We start from the raw sequence: 22,037 nt of genomic DNA, 5'->3' as shown, positions 1-22,037 counted from the left end.
CATGGTGACTCAGTCAAATAAATATTCTCGGGGTTGGCGACTGTACACAGCCTATGAAATGGGGAGGGGAGGGAGGGTCACTGAGAAATGGCATGCAGGATTATCCCCTGCCTCTCACCCATCCCCTTCCTCCCCAACACCCACATTGGAAAGTTGGAGCGAATAAGGACAGGCTACATGTTTCTCTTTGAAGAATGGGAAATAATAATAATAATGATCTTTATTAGTGCCACAAGTCGGCTTACATTAACACTGCAATGAAATTACTGTGAAAAGCCCCCAGTTTCCACATGCCGGCAAAAAGCCCTTAGTCACCACATGTTCGGGCACGCTGAGGGAGAATTCAGAATGTCCAATTCACCCAACAAGCACGTCATTCGGGAGTTGTGGGAGGAAAGCGGAGCGCCCGGAGGAAACCCACGCAGACACGGGGAGAACGTGCAGACTCCGCACGGACAGTGACCCAAGCCGGGAATCGAACCCGGGTCCCTGGCTGTGTTACCGTGCCGCCCGAAAACAAGCTGGATGTGGCCTGAAGTCTCTGCTAGTGGGATTGGTACAGGCCTGATAAGAAACTGGTTGCCTCGTTCTTCTTCCGGAATAAAGAACAGGAGGCAAGTAAATTTTAAAAATGGGTGACCCACCTCTTATATTCTTTTCAATATAGCCATTTCATGTCAAATGAAATAAGCTGTGGATTGGATAAGATAAACCAATTGCTCACTGACCATCATTAACTATTTTCTTCCAACAGTCATCGTTTCCAAGGCACTTCTGAAGCCAACAACCCTCAATGAAGCATCTACCATTGATTTCACTATCCTCTCTAACTATCGCTTCATTCATAATGCAACAACACCAACCCCGCTCAGTCTGAGGTTGTTCGCAGCCTTGGTGTCCTATTGGACTCTGCCAACTTACCTGTGCCATCACTAAGCCGGTGTGACATAACCTGACTGTACACCTGAAAGTGGGCGTGGTTATGTTTTCTGTATCCATTACTAGAGGGACAATGGTGCAACGTATCATGTGATTCAGAATTAGTGGTAGTTTGGTCTCTTAAACGCAGTTGGTGCCTTGTTTGATGAACAAAGAACAAAGAACAAAAGAACAAAGAACAAAGAAAAGTACAGCACAGGAACAGGCCCTTCGGCCCTCCAAGCCTGTGCTGACCATGCTGTCCGTCTAAACTAAAATCTTCTACACTTCCTGGGTCCGTATCCCTCTATTCACACCATATTCATGTATTTGTCAAGATGCCCCTTAAATGTCACTATCGTCCCTGCTTCCACCACCTCCTCTGGCAGCGGGTTCCAGGCACCCACTACCCTCTGTGTAAAAAAACTTGCCTCGTACATCTCCTCTAAACCTTGCCCCTCGCACCTTAAACCTATGTCCCCTAGAAATTGACCCCTCTACCCTGGAGAAAAGCCTCTGACTATCCACTCTGTCTATCCCCCTAATAATTTTGTAGACCTCTATCAGGTCGCCCCTCAACCTCCGTCGTTCCAGTGAGAACAAACCGAGTTTATTCAACCGCTCCTCGTAGCTAATGCCCTCCATACCAAGCAACATCCTGGTAAATCTCTTCTGCACCCTCGCTAAAGCCTCCACATCTTCTTGGTAGTGTGGCGACCAGAATTGAACACTATACTCCAAGTGTAGACTAACTAAGGTTCTATACAGCTGCAACATAACTTGCCAATTCTTATACTGAATTCCCCGGCCAATGAAGGCAAGCATGCCGCATGCCTTCTTGACTACCTTCTCCACCTGTGTTGCCCCTTTCAGTGACCTGTGGACTGACCTGTAGACCTGTACACCTAGATCTCTCTGACTGTCAATACTCTTGAGGGTTCTACCATTCACTGTATATTTCCTACCGGCATTAGACGTTCCAAAATGCATTACCTCACATTTGTCCAGATTAAACTCCATCTGCCATCTCTCCGCCCAAGTCTCCAAACAATCTAAATCCTGCTGTATCCACTGACAGTCCTCATCGCTATCCGCAATTCCTGCAACCTTTGCGTCGTCTGCAAACTTACTAATCAGACCAGTTACATTTTCCTCCAAATCATCTATATATACGACGAACAGCAAAGGTCCCAGCACTGATCCCTGTGGAACACCATTGGTCACAGCCCTCCAATTAGAAAAGCATCCTTCCATTGCTACTCTCTGCCTTCTATGACCTAGCCAGTTCTGTATCCATCTTGCCAGCTCACCCCTGATCCCGTGTGACTTCACCTTTTGTACCAGAATAGTAAGTGCAGGGAGAAGAGAAACGCGACAACCCCTACCTCAGCTCGTTTGCTGCTGAAATCCGTTCTGCTGTCGTGTGGAATCACCCTCGTTGTGTTCAAGCACATTTGTTTAAGCGGCGAGGTGCATAGTTATGAGACACAATCCTGACCCACTGTCCCGATAGGGAAGCAGCCACCCTGCCATGGGATTCATTGGCAAAATAACGAAAAGGGGCAGGAATTAAAGAATGTTTACAAAGAGAGGGGTCAGTAACCAGGGAGCGTAGATTTACGGTAAGGGGCAGGAGGTTTAGAGGAGATGGGAGGAAGAATCTTTTCACTCAGAGGGTGGGGATCTGGAACTCGCTGCCTGAAAGGGCGATAGAAGCGGGAACCCTCCCGATATTTAAGAAGCATTTAGATGAGCACTTGAAATGCTAAAGCATACATGGCTACAGGGCTTAGAATAGATAGGTGTGTGGTCATTGGTATTAGAGGTATTACGGTACCCTGTAATGCTGTAAGACCATTGGTGTAGGAGGTACTGTTTTCATTGGTTAAGCCTGTCTGCTGGTTCCGCCCAGTAAGGCGGAGTATAAGAGCCCGTGTCTCCCCAGCAGCTGCCTTCTGTACCTGCGCTGCTGTGGGAAACATCTAGTGTAATAAAGCCTTCAATTGTCTCCAACCTCGCTTCTGGAGTTATTGATCGAGCATCAAGGTGCTTGATGGCCAGCACAGCCATGATGGGCCAAAGGAACTCTTTCCGTGCTGTGAAACTTCCCATGACTCTACGAGCGCGATTTAATGGAAAAAGTTCTAAGTGTCATTTCAGGCTCGACTTCCTGGGTGTTTCCCAACAGCCGGGCCGGTGAGATCGTGGTCCGTATTTAATGGTATTTAGTGCCGAAAAGGACCCACCACGAGCGCCACACTGGTACTGGCTGTCCCGCCAGCTGATTCACCAGACCCACGCCCGGCAGCTGCCCGCTAACAAGGGAGAGCTGCTTTTAAGCAATCCCTCCCAACTCACTCCCAGTCAGAACACAAGCATGACGTCACGCAGACCTGCTCCATGCTTCGGGAATGCAGACCTAGCCAGGCTTCTGGACATTGTGGAGGTGGGACGGGACACCCTGTTCCCCCGAGAGGGTCGGAGGACAAGCTGCAGGGCCGTCAATGCTGCCTGGGAGGCGGTGGCAGGCAAAGTGACCAAGAGGACTGCTGTACAATGCAGGACGCCCAACAGCCTCCACTGAGCCACAACGGTAAGTTAACACCGGCCGCCTGATATCAGTTTTGCCTGCCACCCCCCTGACCTTGCCCCCTCCCAGCACATCAGCGGCTGGTACCTTGCACCCTCCCCACATCCAATCACTGTGCTTGTGCCCAGCACATCCTGACATGCACCAACGCAACCCCTTCATGTCCAGGTGCAGTTCCTACACCTGTCATAGACCCCCCACCCCCCCCCCCCCCCCCGATGCACCAAGCACGTGGCCCACAATACCCCCTCACTGTCTCCGCAGGAGGTTCACCCTCAATAGGTGTGAAAGGGCTCAGATAGGCGTGGAGTTCCAGATATCAGAATCCTCACCCCGTGTGAGGAACGGGCTCTGGAGATCGCGGGGCTGGCCGAGGAGTGGGCGGTCACCGGCAGCGAGGTTGGCCTGTGCCACCGAGGTGAGGACCTGCTGCCCCCTCACCCAAGATGACCTGAGTCAAGTGTGTTGTTCATATCAGACAAAATAATCCTTCCCGTGTCCCACGTGTCCCGTGTTCCCGCGGGATCTCCACCTGATGAGACCCCCCCCCCCCCGCACCCAAGAGAACACCTCAAGAGGACAGCTCTGAGGAGACCACTGTCCCGTCGAGGTGGTCACAGCTGTCATCCCCACCCTCCACCAGCGCAGAGACACACACAGCTCAGTGGGCGACACTAGGGCACAGGCTCTGGGGCACAATCCGGTGGGCACCACATAGTTGCTGATGCACATCTGGTGGAGACATGAACATCCGTGGGAGTCGGCAGTCGGAGGTCTGCTGGAGCCCAGGACTCAGCTGGGCCACAGTCAGATGCCGAGCCTCAGGGTAAGGTTATCCCGGAGCTCATGCAGGCGCTAGGGCGTGGCTGTGAGGTTCAGGAGGCAATGTCAGCGCTATCCCGGCGAGTGCATAGCCGATTGGAGGAGTCCCAAAGGCTACTGGTGCATGGGATGGCGCCGGCAATGCATGGCACCAAGGCCAGCACTGTCAGGGTGACAACCACAATGAAAGGCCTGAAGCACGAGGTCTGTGCCTTGAGTGTGGTGTCCAAGGCGTGGCTCAGTTTGTGACGACCATGGCTTAAGGCCTTAACATCATGTCCCAATCGATGAGGGACATGTCCCAGATACAGGGGGATGGGAGGGTTTCAAATCTTGTCCATTAAACATCTAACTCACGTTATTCTGCACAGTGGGCCTGCCTGGACCCCCACCCCATGTTAACCTCCCCTCCCATCCCCACCCTCACCCCCACCCCGATGCACATTGGCCCGAGATCACAAGCCTCTGATGCAGAGCCCATTCAGCGGATGAGTAGGAGCGCTGTCACCAAGAAGACAGGAGTCAGACTTTAGCATAAACTGAGGAGCATCAGAGCTTACCTCACAGCGAGTGATCATCATACTCCTGTCGATACAGGCCCATCACCCTGGAATGATGTTACACACACCCTGGGAGGGTGGAGCAAGGAGGTGGGGAAGGTATGTGGGAGGTTCGGGGAATAGGTGGGATGGAGGTGAGGATGGTTGGGGACGAGCTGACAGACAAAACCTCATCCTGTGAGAGGTGGGCAAGAATGGGCACCTTCCTGGCCTTCTGGGCATGCCGGACCCTCATCCCCGGGTTCGTCCTCCAGCCCCTCCTCGTCAGGACCCTCCTCATCCTCCCCAGACGAGGTTGCAAGTCCCTCCTCCTCCTCCAGCCATTCTTCCGCTGCAGTTCCAGATTGTGGAGGGCACAGGAGACCACCACAAAGCGAGAGGCCCTCTGGAGGGTGTATTGCAGTGCACCACCAGAGTGGTCCAGGCATCAAAACTATATTTTGAGCAGTCCAATGCACCACTCAGTGACAGCGCGAGTGGCAGCATGAGTCTCCACCTCGGTCTCCAGTCTCCGCACTGGCATCATCAGTCAGGACCTCGGCCGGTACCCCTTATCCATCAAGAGCCAACCTAGCATCCTGGGGTGGTCCTCGAAGAGGCTGGGGATCTCCGAGTGTCCTAGGATGTAGCTGTCATGCACACACCCTGAGAAGTATGCACACATGTGCATGATCCAGTTAGAGTCTGTAGGGTGTGCGCTTGCCCCCTGAACATGGGGTACCGCCTCCAGCCTGCACCGACGCTGCTGCCGCCTTCTCTGGCTCCTGGTCGCCTGGCCTGCCACCAGCACGGCGAGGACTGACGCTGCGGGGTCGACAACACCATCCTCGTGGTAACTGTAAGGAATTGGAGAAGGAGTGGGACCGACAATCAGTTAGGGCTTCCACCCCGGGACCCTCATATCCCCAAACCTCCCCCACCCTTACCTGTCCAGCCTTCTCTCAGAGTGCCACCCAGTGAACCAATAGTGCTGGAGAACCCCACTCTGCACACTCACCCCGACCACAGCAGGAGCCCCTGGACTCCAGAGTCCTGCCGGGAACAGTAAGGAAACCGATCTCAGGTGCCCTCCCCTGATCCACACACCCACCTCTGGTCGCAGGGATGTCCCCAGCTCCAGAGTGTTTGACTGCTGGCAGCTGCCTCTGTGGTTCCGCTGCCTCCAGGGATTAGGCAAATTGTCCAGGCCTCGCAGTTTGATTGGAATGCTGGGCAATAACACTCGTCTGAGACACGGCACATCTACCCACGAGAATGCACTTGGGATTTTTCAGCTTTCTGGTAACGTTTATAGGTGAGGAGATTTTGATTAATATTCACATTGTGACACGTTCCATCGATTGTCCGAGAGATTTGAACAAGCTGTACACAGCTCATTTTGAGTTCCAAATGTCCCCCAAAAGTTCTTTTGCAGGACTTGACCAAAATAATTCAGAAACGCCCAAAGGTGCGGCCATCTGAAGTTGTCAGTATTGAGAAAAGATTCAAAACCAGGTGAAGCTTCTCTGCTCGGAGGAGTGTCCAGGGTTGCATTAGTTCCCAAACTTTCAAGTCAATGACAGTATATAAATGTAGCACACATGGCAATGAGGGAATGATGTAAATAAAGATTTTCCACCAACCAGGGAACTGGAGCTGGAGTTGGAAGAACTTCGGATCATTCGGGAGGCAGAAGGGGTCATAGATAGCAGCTTCAGGGAATTAGTTACACCAAAGATTGGAGATAGGTGGGTAACTGTAAGAGGGACTGGGAAAAAACAGTCAGTGCAGGGATCCCCTGCGGTCGTTCCCCTGAGAAACAAGTATACCGCTTTGGATACTTGTGGGGGGGGGGACTTACCAGGGGTAAGCCATGGGGTACGGGCCTCTGGCACGGAGTCTGTCCCTGTTGCTCAGAAGGGAAGAGGGGAGAGGAGCAGAGCATTAGTAATTGGGGACTCTATAGTCAGGGGCACAGATAGGAGATTTTGTGGGAGCGTGAGAGACTCACGTTTGGTATGTTGCCTCCCAGGTGCAAGGGTACGTGATGTCTCGGATCGTGTTTTCCGGGTCCTTAGGGGGGAGGGGGAGCAGCCCCAAGTCGTGGTCCACATTGGCACCAACGACATAGGTAGGAAAGGGGACAAGGATGTCAGGCAGGCTTTCAGGGAGCTAGGATGGAAGCTCAGAACTAGAACAAACAGAGTTGTTATCTCTGGGTTGTTGCCCGTGCCACGTGATAGTGAGATGAGGAATAGGGAGAGAGAGCATTTAAACACGTGGCTACAGGGATGGTGCAGGCGGGAGGGTTTCAGATTTTTGGATAACTGGGGCTCTTTCTGGGGAAGGTGGGACCTCTACAGACAGGATGGTCTACATCTGAACCTGAGGGGCACAAATATCCTGGGGGGGAGATTTGTTAGTGCTCTTTGGGGGGGTTTAAACTAATGCAGCAGGGGCATGGGAACCTGGATTGTAGTTTTAGGGTAAGGGAGAATGAGAGTATAGAGGTCAGGAGCACAGATTTGACGTCGCAGGAGGGGGCCAGCGTTCAGGTAGGTGGTTTGAAGTGTGTCTACTTCAATGCCAGGAGTATACGAAACAAGGTAGGGGAACTGGCAGCGTGGGTTGGTACCTGGGACTTCGATGTTGTGGCCATTTCGGAGACATGGATAGAGCAGGGACAGGAATGGATGTTGCAGGTTCCGGGGTTTAGGTGTTTTAGTAAGCTCAGAGAAGGAGGCAAAAGAGGGGGAGGTGTGGCGCTGCTAGTCAAGAGCAGTATCACGGTGGCGGAGAGGATGCTAGATGGGGACTCTTCTTCCGAGGTAGTATTGGCTGAAGTTAGAAACAGGAAAGGAGAGGTCACCCTGTTGGGAGTTTTTTATAGGCCTCCTAATAGTTCTCGGGATGTAGAGGAAAGGATGGCGAAGATGATTCTGGATATGAGCGAAAGTAACAGGGTAGTTATTATGGGAGACTTTAACTTTCCAAATATTGACTGGAAAATATATAGTTCGAGTACAATAGATGGGTCGTTTTTTGTACAGTGTGTGCAGGAGGGTTTCCTGAAACAATATGTTGACAGGCCAACAAGAGGCGAGGCCACGTTGGATTTGGTTTTGGGTAATGAACCAGGCCAGGTGTTGGATTTGGAGGTAGGAGAGCACTTTGGGGACAGTGACCACAATTCGGTGACGTTTACGTTAATGATGGAAAGGGATAAGTATACACCGCAGGGCAAGAGTTATATCTGGGGGAAGGGCAATTATGATGCCATTAGACGTGACTTGGGGGGGATAAGGTGGAGAAGTAGGCTGCAAGTGTTGGGCAAACTGGATAAGTGGGGCTTGTTCAAGGATCAGCTACTGCGTGTTCTTGATAAGTATGTACCGGTCAGACAGGGAGGAAGGCGTCGAGCGAGGGAACCGTGGTTTACCAAGGAAGTGGAATCTCTTGTTAAGAGGAAGAAGAAGGCCTATGTGAAGATGAAGTGTGAAGTTTCGGTTGGGGCGATGGATAGTTACAAGGTAGCGAGGAAGGATCTAAAGAGAGAGCTAAGACGAGCAAGGAGGGGACATGAGAAGTATTTGGCAGGAAGGATCAAGGAAAACCCAAAAGCTTTCTATAGGTATGTCAGGAATAAGCGAATGACTAGGGAAAGAGTAGGACCAGTCAAGGACAGGGATGGGAAATTGTGTGTGGAGTCTGAAGAGATAGGCGAGATACTAAATGAATATTTTTCGTCAGTATTCACTCAGGAAAAAGATAATGTTGTGGAGGAGAATGCTGAGCCCCAGGCTAATAGAATAGATGGCATTGAGGTACGTAGGGAAGAGGTGTTGGCAATTCTGGACAGGCTGAAAATAGATAAGTCCCCGGGACCTGATGGGATTTATCCTAGGATTCTATGGGAGGCCAGGGAAGAGATTGCTGGACCTTTGGCTTTGATTTTTATGTCATCATTGGCTACAGGAATAGTGCCAGAGGACTGGAGGACAGCAAATGTGGTCCCTTTGTTCAAAAAGGGGAGCAGAGTCAACCCCGGCAACTATAGACCGGTGAGCCTCACGTCTGTAGTGGGTAAAGTCTTGGAGGGGATTATAAGGGACAAGATTTATAATCATCTAGATAGGAATAATATGATCAGGGATAGTCAGCATGGCTTTGTGAAGGGTAGGTCATGCCTCACAAACCTTATTGAGTTCTTTGAGAAGGTGACTGAACAGGTAGACGAGGGTAGAGCAGTTGATGTGGTGTATATGGATTTCAGCAAAGCGTTTGATAAGGTTCCCCACGGTAGGCTATTGCAAAAAATACGGAGGCTGGGGATTGAGGGTGATTTAGAGATGTGGATCAGAAATTGGCTAGCTGAAAGAAGACAGAGGGTGGTGGTTGATGGGAAATGTTCAGAATGGAGTACAGTCACAAGTGGAGTACCACAAGGATCTGTTCTGGGGCCGTTGCTGTTTGTCATTTTTATCAATGACCTAGAGGAAGGCGCAGAAGGGTGGGTGAGTAAATTTGCAGACGATACTAAAGTCGGTGGTGTTGTCGATAGTGTGGAAGGATGTAGCAGGTTACAGAGGGATATAGATAAGCTGCAGAGCTGGGCTGAGAGGTGGCAAATGGAGTTTAATGTAGAGAAGTGTGAGGTGATTCACTTTGGAAGGAATAACAGGAATGCGGAATATTTGGCTAATGGTAAAGTTCTTGAAAGTGTGGCTGAGCAGAGGGATCTAGGTGTCCATGTACATAGATCCCTGAAAGTTGCCACCCAGGTTGATAGGGTTGTGAAGAAGGCCTATGGAGTGTTGGCCTTTATTGGTAGAGGGATTGAGTTCCGGAGTCGGGAGGTCATGTTGCAGCTGTACAGAACTCTGGTCCGGCCGCATTTGGAGTATTGCGTACAGTTCTGGTCACCGCATTATAGGAAGGACGTGGAGGCTTTGGAGCGGGTGCAGAGGAGATTTACCAGGATGTTGCCTGGTATGGAGGGAAAATCGTATGAGGAAAGGCTGACGGACTTGAGGTTGTTTTCGTTGGAGAGAAGAAGGTTAAGAGGAGACTTAATAGAGGCATACAAAATGATCAGGGGGTTGGATAGGGTGGACAGTGAGAGCCTTCTCCCGCGGATGGATATGGCTGGCACGAGGGGACATAACTTTAAACTGAGGGGTAATAGATATAGGACAGAGGTCAGAGGTAGGTTCTTTACGCAAAGAGTAGTGAGGCCGTGGAATGCCCTACCTGCTACAGTAGTGAACTCGCCAACATTGAGGGCATTTAAAAGTTTATTGGATAAACATATGGATGATAATGGCATAGTGTAGGTTAGATGGCTTTTGTTTCGGTGCAACATCGTGGGCCGAAGGGCCTGTACTGCGCTGTATTGTTCTATGTTCTATGTTCTATGTTCTATGTATTCAGGCCCCCCCTCCCATGATATAAAGTCCAAGCCAACATAATTCCAACAATCTACGGACGGTGGCTCAGAGGTTAGCACTACTGCATCACAGCTCCAGGCACCCAGGTTCAATTCCAGCTTCGGGTGACTGCCTGTGTGGCGTCTGCACGTTCTCCCTGTCTCTGCACAGCTTTACTCCAGTGTGCAGTTTAGGTGGATTGGCCGTGCTAAATTGCCCCTTAGTGTCAAAAAAGGTTAAGTGGAATTACAGGGGTAGGGTAGAGGTGGGCTTATGTAAGGTGCTCTTTCCAAGGGCCACCACAGACCCAATGGGCCAAATGACCTCCTTCTGCACTGTATGGAATCTGTATGGATTCTATTCTATTATATAGGCACTGCAACACTCCAGGTTCCTTCTAATTGAGAGCTGTGAAGTGCTCACATTACTAACAATGCCTATTCCTTATCAGCAATAGTCTTCAGCTGTGCAGCTAGAGGCTGCTCACAGTCAAAGGGAGTTAAAGGAACCTTCAGCAACGAACCAAGAACAGGGCTCTGGCCTGGAAGTGTTTGGTAGGACAAACAGGCAGCAGCTGTAGTTGCCCCTGTTATGGGTATGCACAACATTGGCAGATGGCGTGTAGTCATCGCAGACGCTAAGCCTCTCACCCCCCCCCCCCAAACCATAAGGTGACGCTGGGGGGGAGGCCCACCCCCCCACTCCCCCGAGCACTGGGGTAGCAGCTCCAGTGCCCCAGGGCTGCATGCCGTGGATAAGAAATGGTTACCCACCTCCTTGGCTCCCCTCAGCAGCCAGTGCACTAGGTTCCCAATTTTAAAAAGGAGTGCTAACCGTCGTCCATGTGATCTCTCGCTGGGGAGTTAGTTAATTCCCGGGTGGCCATTAGATTGGACTTCCATCTCGCTAATGAGATGGAGATTGGTCTTAATTGGTGTCAGTGATCTTCCCGTCTGGGCGGGATCCGGAACCTGATGCGGATCCCAATTTTGGCCTCTCCCGCTATTTAACCAGTCGCCGAGATCTACTCCAGGCACAACCCGGCCGTTGATTCGTGCCCCACCACTCTGAAGTGAGTTGTAATGGTCTGTCTGAAAAGATGTCGGAAGCTGATTCAATAATATCTTCTAAAAGAGAATTAGACAAGTACTTGAAGCAGTAACATTCACAGTGCCTCGCAGAAAGAGTAGCGGAATGGGACCAATTGGGCAGCTCTCTCAAAGGGCCGGCAGAGCCACGATGGGCTGAATGGCCTCCACCTGTGCTATGATCTAATGACCAGGAACTCTGATAGAGCTGGGAAGAAAGGATTTTGTTCAAACAATGCTTCTATTCGACCAACTACTGGTCAGAGTCCACAATGGACTATCATTGTCTTCAGGTCATGGGTCATCAGGGGCAGTAAAGGAACTGAGTAAACAATTTGTGTTTTGAAGAACGATCATCATGTGTCCTGCCCATGGAGCTGAATTGAACTTCAGGCCCAACAAACAGCAACATCAAACACTTTATTTTGGGGCATGACTTTTGGTTACTTTTTAATCTGTTTGATGTTCTTTACATTTCTTGACTGACTGAGGCAGTGAGAGAAACTCTAATTTATTTCCTTCACGTCCAATCCCTTGTTCCTTCTCTCTATCCTTTCTGGTTTTATTTCATTCTTTATGATCTGTTGCAGGTTTCCCATGTCCAGTTGACTAACTCCTGCTGTGCACCAAACACACATTTTATTACTCTTTCATTTCCAGGATCACTTGCCTCTGGTTAAAGTTTAAATGCAGTTATCACAACAGTCAAAGATTAATTGAGAGGCAACTTTCAAAATATTTTCCACTAGATGGTGCCGTCCTGCTACACAACTCTCATTGTGATCACTTCAGTCATTTGATCGCCTTCTATTCTCCACCAATCAGTTTACAGGTCACCCTATTTCTTTCCTCATGTGTATCTTGATTTTGTTCTCTACGCATTTCCTTTGCTCTGTTCCAGAAACAGGAGGTTATCCGAAACTCTGTTACCTGTGACTAGTCGAGTCCCATTCATCCATCCCCCTCGTTTTTTGCTGACATTGCTCTCAGCTAAGCAACACCTTGTTTTAAAAGTCCTCAGCCTCCTTTTCAAAACCTTCATAACCTTGCCCCCTCCCTATCTCTGAAATCTCCTCCAGCCCCACAACCCTGAGAGATATCCACACCCCTCTAAAGTCCGGCCTCTCGATCATTCGCGATTTCAATCACTTCACCTTTGATGGCTGTGCCATCAGCTGCCTGGGCAATAAGCTCTGGAATGCCTTCCCTAAACTCATCCTCCTCTCTACCTCCCATTTCGTGTTACCATAAGACCATAAGACATAGGAGCGGAAGTAAGGCCATTCGGCCCATCGAGTCCACTCCACCATTCAATCATGGCTGATTTCAACTCCATTTACCCGCTCTCTCTCCATAGCCCTTAATTCCTCGCGAAATCAAGAATTTATCAACTTCTGTCTTAAAGACACTCAACATCCCGGCCTCCACCGCCCTCTGTGGCAATGAATTCCACAGACCCACCACTCTCTGGCTGAAGAAATTTCTCATCTCTGTTCTAAAGTGACTCCCTTTCATTCTGTGCCCCCGGGTCCTAGTCTCCCCTGCTAATGGAAACAACTTCCCTACGTCCACCCTATCTAAGCCATTCATTGTCTTGTAAGTTCTCCTTTAAGACACTCCTTAAAGCCTTAAAATTTGACCTAGCTTTTCGTCATCTGCCATAATATCACATTATGTTGCTTGGTGTCAAGATTTGCTTTGTAATGTTCCGATGAAATGGTGTGGGACGCTTTGTTACATTAAAGGTGCTATGTAAATGCAAGTTGTGGCTGTTGTTTATCTTCCTTATAAACAGTACGTCTAAAATATCTCTCAGCTCTCACAAACAATATCAGACTTCTAAACCTAACTTTTGACAAATGTTGCCTGCCTTGAATGGATATTTTGTGTTGCTGGGTTTTATGTCAGGGCCTATTTAATAATAGTAAGAATCTTTATTAGTGTTACAAGTAGGCTTTCATTAACACTGCAATGAAGTTACTGTGAAACTCCACCTTACAGATGAGATGTTGAACTGAAGTTGTATCTGCCCTCCCGAATTACACTATTTTGAAGGGCGACGGTCTTCTTTCTGAGTGTTTTGACCAATAATGGGCTGGATTTTGCGCAGCCCCGCGCCGAAACTGCGTTCGGCACAGGGTGGCGAATCCACTTTCATGCCATAATTGAGCCCGGCGCCGGTTCGGCGATTCTCTGCGACTCGCAAATCAGCGTGACCGCGGAGTACGGCGCGCCGCCAGGGGGGCCAATGCTGGAGGCCCGCCCAGCAATCCTCCGCTCCCGACCGGCCAAGCTCCTGATGGCGTGGAACTAACCACCTATTGCCGGTCAGGATGCTGGCACGGCGGCTGCGGACTCAGTCCGCGACCGCCCTGGTCGGGGGGGGGGGGGGGGGGGGGTGGATCGGAGACCGGGGGGGGGGGGGGGGGGCTCTTTAGGCGGCCGGGGAATAAATCTGCACGGTTTCAGGCTGGGGCGTGCGGCCGTTCAGGGACACTATTTGGAGGGTCCAGCTCCGCGGTCCGAGTCCGCTATGGAGCTCGGCGAGGCTGCCGCCATGCGCATGCACGGACTCCGAACTGGAAGTGCGGGTCCCATATTGGCAGCAAACGCTGCGAGATTTACTCCGGGTCCCTGCTAGCCCCCTGCATGGCATTGCATTCATCTAACTTTTTTCTAGGAGTCTCAGGAGTAAAACTCCACCATTTTTACGCCGGCGTGGGGACATAGTCTCATTTTTGGAGATTCCAGCCCAATGACTTTAATAGCTGGCCCTGCTTTCATTTCCTGTTTCAGGCGCTTTGCTTTGTGGACGTAATATTAAATAGTATTGAGGTGGACTTCAGTCTTTCATTTGCTTTGACAAAGAGTCATCCAGACTCCAAACGTTAGCTCCCTTTTCTCTCTCACAGACGCTGCCAGACCTGTTGAGATTGTCCAGTGTGTTCTGTTTTTGTTTCTGATTCCAGCATCAGCAGTAATTTGCTTTTTTATGCATAGAAATTATATTGTACCATGTGATTTTAACTTCAGTGATGTTGATCGTTCACTGTTTCAATATTTTAATGAAATAGTGAAATAGTACGTCAGGTGTACCGTGCCGAGCGATATACACACTCTGTATATATTAGGGGTAATCTCATAGGCCTTGCTGCCAGGAAAGCCTAGTCTGCTGGGAAACATCTAATCTAATAGGCTGCAGGAATTTACCCCGTATCATCGTCTTTTGGGTAACAAAGCCTTGCATCAGTGTAGCACCTATCAAAACCTCATAACGTGCCAAATTGCTTTACAGCTAATGGATGTGCAGTCACTGTCGATGTGTAGGAAACCATGAGAGACAAGTTGTGTACAGCAAATCCCACATATAACAATGTGATAATTACCAGTTCATCTGTTTCAGTGATGTTGGTTGAGGGATAAACATTCGTCAGGCCACCAGGAAGAGCAGGCCGATGGTCTACCCAAGTTAGAGCAGTAATGGCCCAGCAAGTAAAACCATTATTTCCTTTTATGGCTGGATTTCGTCACAACTCTTTAAATATTAATAATCTTTATTGTTGTCACAAGTAGGCTAACATTAACACTGCAATCGAAAATACATTAAGCGACAATAGGAAATGAAGAGTCATCAATAACTGATCTATACATGAGCCTAAATTGGTTTGGAGAAGAATTTATACAAGCAGTGCATTAATTACATATGGGTGAGCCTTAAACCAAAGAACGATGGGCGGCACGGTGGCACAGTGGTTAGCACTGCTGCCAACACTGCTGAGGACCCGGGTTCGATCCCGGCCACGGGCACTGTCCGTGTGGAGTTTGCACATTCTCCCCGTGTCTGTGTGGGTCTCAGCCCCACAACCCAAAGATGTGCAGGTTAGGTGGATTGGCCACGCTAAATTGCTCCTTAATTGGAAAAGAAATAATTGGGTACTCTAAATTTTAAAAAGAAGAAAAAAAAGGAATGATTCACCGCAGCTATGGACTTGTTTAATTAAAGCCGCTCCTTTTCTTAATTTTACTTCTAATAGAAAGCTGTTGGGTACCACCTCCAGATGTTGACCACACAGATGGAAGGTCATTGGTGATGAGCAACATTGGCTGTCAGTGATAGAGGACGTCCAATGGATGTTTGACATTGCGGGCCAGGGATGCCTGGAATCAGGGCGCCCTTTTTAAAGGGTGCCCAAACTCAAAGTGAAATTACAGGATTTTTCAAGCTTGACTTTCCACCATCCCGTGGAACTCATCATAATGAATCGCAGAATCCCTACAGTGCAGAAGGAGGCCATTTTGCCCATCAGGTCTGCACAACCCTCCGAAAGAGCATCCTACCTCGCACCCCCCCCCCCCCCCACCCCCCCACCCTATCCCCGTAACCCTCTAACCTAACCTACACATGTTGGAACACTAAAGGGCAATTTATCACGGCCAATCCACCTAACCTGCACACCTTTGGGACTGCGGGAGGAAACCGGAGCACCCAGAGAAAACCCACGCATACACGGAGAGAACGTGCAAACTCCACACAATGAACGAGAGCTGAGCTTCTGCTGAATGCTGCCTCTACACATTTTGTGTAAGAATGTGTGCTCAGATTAACTGATGCTGGACTGCAGGACAAGAATGTTGTCCGACTGAAAAGAAATACAATTATATTCTGATATACGTGCCCCCAGGACCAAAATGCTTCAGGACCAACGAACAACGTGTGAAGTGCAGTCACTGCTATATAGGCAAAGGCTTTTGGTAATGTTGAAGGAAGGATATTAGCCAGGACAAGGAAGAGAAACGTCCTTCTCTTCTCCCATTAGCTCCATGTCTGAACTTAAAGATGGCGCCTCCAACAATACAGGACTCCCCAAGTTCCAGAATCGTATTCCCTGGCATTCAGACGGGTGATTTGATTTAAGTTTTCAAGACGTTATGGGGAACTGAGAGGGTAGATACAGAGAGAAACTATTCCTGCTGCTCAGGAATCCCCTGACTCGGGGAATGTGGCCTAGAAGTGGAGGCAGATCTTTCAGGAAAGAAGTTAAGATACACATTTAGACACGAAGGGTGATAAAGGTTGGAACTCTGTTCTGCTAACAGCAGACGATGCTCGGGAATTTGTTCATCTCAAGCATCTTATTGAAACTTACAAGATACTGAGGCCTGGATAGAGTGGATGTGGAGAGGATGTGGAGAGGATGTTTCCACTTGTAGAACCAGAGGACACCATCTCAGACTAAAGGGACGATCCTTCAGAACAGAGATGAGGAGGAATTTCTTCAGCCAGAGGGGGTGAATCTGTGGAACTCTTTGCCGCAGAAGGCTGTGGAGGCCAAATCACTGAGTGTCTTTAAGACAGAGATAGATAGGTTCTGGATTAATAAGGGGATCAGGGGTTATGGGGTGAAGGCAGGAGAATGGAGATGAGAAAATATCAGCCATGATTGAATGGCGGAGCAGACTTGATGGGCCGAGTGGCCTAATTCTGCTCCTATGTCTTATGAGACTGGTGGATTTCTGTCGACCAAAGGTATTAAATGATTAAAGCCAAAGGCAGGTATACAGAGGTAGCCATGACATCTCTCAATGGGGAAACAGGTCTGAGGTTCCTATGTTCCTTTTGCATTGAAGTGTCAGTTTCAATTTGTGCTCAAGTCCTGGAGTGAAGCTTAAACCTACATGTTTTGTTGCAAAAACGACACAGTTACTCACTGAGGCAAGGTGACCAAACAAGCAACTCATTTACATCTTCAGCACATCAGGTTGGAACGGTGCATTGAAACAGCAACGCTTGGTGCCACACAGTAACAGGGTAGGATATACAGGAAGCGTAGTCCACTTCACCAACACATGCCTTTGTTTCCATAGGACAGAAGATTCTGGCAAAACAGCAAGACATTGGGCTCGATGTTCGCCGAATCGCAATGCTTCAGGAACCCTTTAAAAATTCTGGCTAGGCCTTGATTCCGGGATTCCCAATCCCATTCCCAGGGTTTGCGATTTCTGGGCATGCCTTTTAAGGGTGTGGTCTGGTTCGGTCATGAGCTGGAACCCTGCATTTCCAACCTGGCTGGCTCCATCGTGGGGATAGGCTTGCAACGTTCGTGGAGTCAGGCCAGATTTTCAATGAAATAGTTCACAGCCCCTCAGAGGCATCATGAATCATAGTAAGCATGAGGGAACCTTTTGAAAGATATGTTCTAAACAGCCTATTCATACCACTAACCCCCTCCTCCTGCACTCCAAGGTATTCCACCCCACCTCTCCCATACCTTCTCATGCACCCATGCCAAGGTTAGCCCTGATGTGTTATGTACTCTGAGATAACACAGGCTGCAACTCGCTGCAGCTTTGACCAAAAGATACTCCAGACTTTGAAGTAAGTTCAATGTGATTCATTGAACCATTAGCACAGTTCTTTATGAGTTCGACTCTCCTGCTAATCTTGCTGCAGTAACTCAGTCTAACTAACCAGTCTGTTCTAAGCCACATGGTGGGTGTGATGCTTCTGATCTGCCCCTGTCCTACTCTCTAAGTGTCACCTGTGGAAAGAGGCAGAGCATGTGTGCCCTGTCCTTTTATATGGGTTGTGTAATGCCCCCTTGGGGTAATGCCACCCCTGGGTGTCTTGACTGCTCATTGGTTGTATCCTATTCTAAGTGTTCATTAGCTGTATGTCTGCATGTCATGACATCTCTGGTGCACCCCCTAGTGTTTACTTAGTTGTACTGTATTTACATTAACCCCTTGTGTATTTACAGTGATGCATATCACCACAAGCCCCACCCCACGCACCCCATATGGCCACTCATTACCCCCATGCCAATGTATGTTCCCCAAAACAACACCTTTAGCTCCTCATTCCCACATACCAAACTATGGCACTTCCCGTGTCCATTCGCCTAACGCACAGTGTATATGAGCCCTATAGTGACAATAGGATGTGTCAAGAAAAGCTTTGAAGAAAATAAATCATTCATTGCTAACTTTCCACATTATTTTAAAAGAGATCATTTTTATATCCGCCCAATAAAGGTGTCCATCATCCAGAACCTTTAACATATAAATAGCTGAAACTGCAAGAAATATTTTTATCTTATGTAAATAAATTTTGTAAAATTGATAGCATAGATCTGAGAGCCAAAGCTGTCAATCAAGTAATGTTTCTTCATGGGGCTCAGGAGTTTCAGCAGACTAATGGATTTCAAGTCGTATTCTTGGCTGAGACTCCAGAAATCCACTACACTACTCAAACATCAAAGCTCCAGGGAAAACATTGCTGGTCTGTGCTGTCAATTTCAAATGGTTATTTACACAAGATAAAGAGGTTGCGAGTGCTTGTTGTTTCAACTATCGATATGTTATAAAGGATCTGGATGGTGGACATTTTTATTGCGCTGAAGTAAAAAGTTTGTTTTTAATAAAGTGGAAAGTTATCAATTGATTTTTGAATACTGTATTCTGCCAATGTAGTGTTCATTGTTTCTATACAGTTTCTTGCGGCTGAAAGGGAGTAGCTTGGCATAGGCAACATGAGGGGCCATGGGGGGGGGGGGGCTGGTGAGGGACATGAGGTGGCGTGGATGGGACGGTGAAGTGAGTATGAGGGATGAGGGCCTCTCTGTTTTTTATTTGAACTGGGACAAAGTGTCACAGCACCGAGGCAGGCCTTCCAAACAGCCCGCCTCCACACCCAGTAGCCCCATGGCTGCCTCCGAGCTTTATTCCAAGCCAATTGGCCCGAATGCAGTCCGCCCCCTCTCATTAAAAATCCCGTCCTTGCGGCACTCCCTCCTGAGGCAGGCGGACGGGCCCAACCCCCGCCACCTACCTCAAGGATGACAAACCAACTCTTCATGTCAATATATGAAACGTACCAAATAGTTCCGTAGTCAGTTAGACTCAACAATTCATATTAACAATATGCTTATGCTCAACTTACAATTGAGTTGCTCAGAACCTTCCTTTAGCAGATCGATAATGCTGTTTCCTTGCCAATATTGCAGAGAATTGCGGATCTTCCCTGGTCAGGGAATCTCTGTCATAAAAGTAATTTAAAACCAGTCAATAATCAGAGGACTCCAGTTTTTTTTTTAAACAATTGCAAACATTTTTGCCCAATATTTTTCCCTACTGATCACATCCTTACGTATTAAGGGGCATCCTCAGGGATGAGAGAATAATAGAGTGGTTCCCTCCAAAATTCATAAAAGCAGCTAATGAATATTAGCATGTTATTTACCCATGCAACAGTAGTGGACTCGCCAACACTAAGGACATTCAAATGGTCATTGGATAGACATATGGACAATAAGGGAATAGTGTAGATGGGCTTTAGAGTGGTTTCACAGGTTGGCGCAACATTGAGGGCCGAAGGGCCTGTACTGCGCTGTAATGTTCTATGTTCTATGTTCTATGGAGGCATCACAGTGGAATCCAATCCTATCAGAACTTGAAGTTCAGTAGAAGATTCCAATAGAAGTGGGCAGCACGGTAGCATTGTGGATAGCACAATTGCTTCACAGCTCCAGGGTCCCAGGTTCGATTCTGGCTTGGGTCACTGTCTGTGCGGAGTCTGCACATCCTCCCCGTGTGTGCGTGGGTTTCCTCCGGGTGCTCCGGTTTCCTCCCACAGTCCAAAGATGTGCAGGTTAGGTGGATTGGCCATGATAAATTGCCCTTAGTGTCCAAAATTGCCCTTAGTGTTGGGTGGGGTTACTGGGTTATGGGGATAGGGTGGAGGTGTGGACCTTGGGTAGGGTGCTCTTTCCAAGAGCCGGTGCAGACTCGATGGGCCGAATGGCCTCCTTCTGCACTGTAAATTCTATGATCAGAAGTCACTGACTAGTGTTTAGGGGTAAGAGCCTTTGATCCTTTCCCTTCCCTAACTCATGGCGACTGGATAGCTTTGGGTAAAGCTGAGCCAAATCCTTGTAGACCAGAGATTGGACCTGTGATCTTTCTGAAGTCAACTGCTTCATGCATAATCTCACTGGGCTATCAGCAAAGCTTCCGAACTTATATTTTTCCTATTTCTACTCTTTCTTCCTGAGCATCCCAAGCTGAGTCCTTGCGACATTTGGTTGGATCTACGTGGGCCACAGGCTCTTCTCAACAATAAGAAGCAGATTCTACTTGTGATTGTCCAGCAGGAGAGTACTTACCAATTCGAGCTGACTACATCCATTCTCCACTTTGGGCGGAGGATTGAGTGAATTGAAAACAGGAGAAATGTGTATTAAATTGGTGAGTGACTCGAAACGATAAGTAGCCTGGATTCTCCATAATAATAATAATCTTTATTAGTGTCACAAGTAAGCTCACATTAACACTGCAATGAAGTTACTGTGAAAATCCCCTAGTTGCCACACTCCGGCACCTGTTCGGGAACGCAGAGGGGGAATTCAGAATGTCCAATTCACCTAACAGCACGTCTTTCGGGACGTGTGGGAGGAAACCGGAGCACCCGGAGGAAACCCACTCAGACACGGGGAGAACGTGCAGACTCCGCACAGACAGTGACCCAAGTGGGAATCGAACCCGGGACCCTGGCGCTGTGGATCAACTGTGCTAACCACTGTGCTGCCGTGCCGCCCGCCATCTCCATTCTAGGTTTGTTTGATAATGTGTGACACAGGGCTGAGGAAAGGCCATTCAGACTGATTAGGCTAACACTGAAATCCAGGTTTAGCACCCATTAAAAATTTATCTTTCATCTTGGCACCAAAACAATGGGCGGAATTTTCCCCAAAAATGGCAAGTGTCAAGTTCGGTCAGAAAACAGCTGTGTTTCTCCCCAGAGAACCAGGTAGGATTCCCGACAAGGCCTCCCCACACTTTGCCATTTTTTTGAAGGGAGGTGTGTTTTGTGCCTCTATTGTGAGGGTCGTGGCCTAAACAGGTCAGCAAGCACGGCTTCACAGAAATCGGGGGCCATTGTTAAAGAGTGCCCCAAGCCCAAAGCAAAATTAAAGACCCCCACAACCCCACATATATCGAGACCTCCCCCCCGCCTCATTGATTCCCCCCCCCCCTCACCAAACATAGATCACCAGCACGAACCCTGCCCCCTCCCTCCACCCTGAACTTAGATCGCCAGGATGTACGCCACCCCCGATCATGGAGCACCGGCATCGGGGCCTTCCCAATGGGTCACCCTATACGTGCCGCCCATTCAGGCCCTGCCTCCTTCAGGCCCGCCCTCTTCAGACCCTGCTCCTGTCAGTGCCAACTTGGCACTGCCCTGTCATGTCCCTGACCACCTGGGTGCTCCAATGACCTTAGAGCCCCTTCCCCCAGCCCCCTCCTCCGGGTGGCCTTCTTGTCAGCATGGTAGCATAGCGGTTAGCACAGTTGCTTCACAGCTCCAGGGTCCCAGGTTCGAATCCCGGCTTGGGTCTGCAGAGTCTGCACTTTCTCCCCGTGTCTGCGTGGGTTTCCTCCGGGTGCTCCAGTTTCCCCCCACAGTCCAAAGATGTGCAGGTTAGGTAGATTGGCCATGATAAATTGCCCTCAGTGTTCAAAAAGATTGGGTGGGGTTACTGGGTTACGGGCCGGTCGAGGTGTGGGCTTGGGTGGGGTGCTCTTTCCAAGGACCGGTGCAGACTCGATGGGCCGAATGGCTTCCTTCATAGAATTTACAGTGCAGAAGGCACTG

The 22,037-nt window shown here is 49.1% G+C and overlaps 1 long non-coding RNA gene across 1 annotated transcript in view; it reads right to left on the bottom strand.

Moving 5' to 3' along the window:
- The window catches only part of LOC140393505 (uncharacterized), a 174,066-nt gene that overhangs the window by 127,180 nt on the left and 24,849 nt on the right, over nucleotides 1–22,037 (bottom strand). The window contains exon 2 of the long non-coding RNA XR_011935633.1: nucleotides 19,323–19,418. This is a non-coding gene — a long non-coding RNA (uncharacterized lncRNA). The remainder of the gene's footprint in view (nucleotides 1–19,322; nucleotides 19,419–22,037) is intronic.

Source organism: Scyliorhinus torazame, chromosome 17, assembly GCF_047496885.1.
Source record: "Scyliorhinus torazame isolate Kashiwa2021f chromosome 17, sScyTor2.1, whole genome shotgun sequence".
NCBI lineage: Eukaryota > Metazoa > Chordata > Chondrichthyes > Carcharhiniformes > Scyliorhinidae > Scyliorhinus > Scyliorhinus torazame.
This window is presented reverse-complemented; position numbering and strand designations above follow the sequence as displayed.